We start from the raw sequence: 2,099 nt of genomic DNA on the forward strand, positions 1-2,099 counted from the left end.
ATTTGGATTAATTACATGGATAGTTGTCACGAAAAAGTAGTAGGTAACAAGATTGCCAAGATAATATTTGAACCCTTCCGAAAGGATGTCCCGGAATTAATCGAAGCCGGAAAAGGTAGCAGCTACCCTCCCTATCGGTTTATATCCGAAAGTCTGCAAGAAATGATGCCAAAGCAAGCTGAAAATTCTTCCTAGTTCTTCTTACTAACGTTTTAATATACCTGCTAAAGTAAAACTTGAATTATACATGCTACTTTAAATATCAAAAAAAGTAGATTGCGCGACCACCTCGAAGTGTTTCCACTGCGATCTAGCTTATCTCATAAATATGGTACCACTCGCTGGTGATTCTATGTTTTGGTCTTTGTATACTCTAATGTGTAAGTATAAAGGGACGAATGGTTGGACCGTATTATGGTGTATCACACATCACACCTTCCTGCAACTCAAGAAACGCTCAGAAAGAATAATGTAGAGTACCGCGACGAAGTACCATGGCAAGTGCTGGTTTGGATCCTCTTGGGTCATGTCGTTCCCAAAGCCACATTCTACTCAAAACGCATTTATTTAAAAAAGACAACAGCATGCAGATTACTTAGAATGCTCACATTGACATTGTCAACACAGATCTCATCAGCAGCCATGAGTTCTGAACGTAGTCAAAATAGTTTACGCACGTTTTCCCAGATGATCCGAAGATGAGGGCGTATCATATGGTGCCGGCACTGGCAAACTCAACTAGGGTGATTCTATTTCAACTACTAACGTTTAAGCTACAGCAAAGCAGTTCTGTTGGACTATTTCTTTAATGCTTAGGAATGTTGCAAATTCAAAAGGCCTTTTCTATTATTGTCAGAGCTGTTGTGGTGTTGAAGACACGTAAGCTAGTCATTTGTAGATCGCTTTGAATGCGCACTGAGTGCACTCAGCGGACATTAATGAACTAGGTAAGAGCTAAAATAGTTTGCAAGCAAACGAGAGCGAGCAATGATGACCATTCAATCGTGCAAAAATGATACGTTATGCGAGAAGACTGGTCACCTAGATTCGCACCGCAGGAGAATGTGTACCTTGAACCTCGAGATGGGTAAATTCGGAACACTCACTGGCTTTCATTTCAGACCAGAAGAGCAGCTGAATATGTTCAAGACTGCTTTAAACAGAAAAGTAATTTGAAAGATATCGTAAACGCGTCTTTTTCGCCCATGTTGAGACCAACACTACCTTAAGACCAAATTCTTGCAACTTGTGAGCTTTAACGAGAAACGCTGTGGACCGCATACAAGTAGGATGGTTAACAAGTTGATCGTTCTCTTTCCGAATACATTCGTATAAAACAATGCTTTGTCAAGACCTTGAGTAAAGGACTTGAAACTGCTATGTACAGATCACGCGGATCTATAATTTTGAGTGTCTGCTACCCATTAATGAGTGAATGAAGACGAAAGAAAGGGCGAACATTCTAGTATCCAGTTTTTTGTGGAAAGTCTTGGAAAGGATCAAATTTAGGTAAACTCGTTTTCTTCTTCTAGCTGGACAATCATTGGGTCTAAGTTTGCAAGTGGGAATGATAACCTTATATTTGTTTCCATAGACATCAAGCCTTTTTTTGTACGCACGTAATTCTGTCTTTTCAACCAGTACGATTAATTGCGTACAAGTAGACAATATGCAACCGCAACTGAATCGTCAGAGGACTTTATTCTCTGTAGAGATGGAATAAGAGATGTTTGAGTACCAAAGACAAAATGACATGCTAAACAAGTTTAGGATGAAATCAAAGAATTGGTGATCGAAGGGCCGGAAGAATGTAATCTCACACTTGAATGCGCTCGTTAACGTTTAGCTGCGCAAATGAGGCACATCAAAGAGCGCCTTAACTGGCCGCCGGAAGTAAGCATTTTTAATCGCCAGAAAGTATTATTGTTGCTTTTTCCAGGACTTAAGGCCCGGGAATCCCCATCGGAATGAAGGATGTTGGGATCACCATGACGTTAAAGGTTCTCTGTGACGGGGCACACGGTACCTTGCACAGAGGAATTTTGACTTCCAAGAGTATACAAACTCTAAGTGAACGGCAGTTCACAGATCCTTGGTCA

The 2,099-nt window shown here is 40.7% G+C and overlaps 1 protein-coding gene across 1 annotated transcript in view; it reads left to right on the forward strand.

The window, feature by feature from the left end:
• PHALS_15240 (uncharacterized protein) overlaps window positions 1–239 on the forward strand; it is a 1,207-nt gene extending 968 nt beyond the window's left edge. The window contains exon 1 of the mRNA XM_036407266.1: window positions 1–239. This exon is cut by the window's left edge and continues 968 nt beyond it. The gene's annotated coding sequence lies outside the window, so the exon portion shown is untranslated.
• The last annotated feature ends 1,860 nt before the right edge of the window (window positions 240–2,099 follow it).

The sequence above is a fragment of the Plasmopara halstedii genome (genome assembly GCF_900000015.1).
Source record: "Plasmopara halstedii genome assembly, contig: Scaffold_3120, whole genome shotgun sequence".
Lineage (NCBI taxonomy): Eukaryota > Oomycota > Peronosporomycetes > Peronosporales > Peronosporaceae > Plasmopara > Plasmopara halstedii.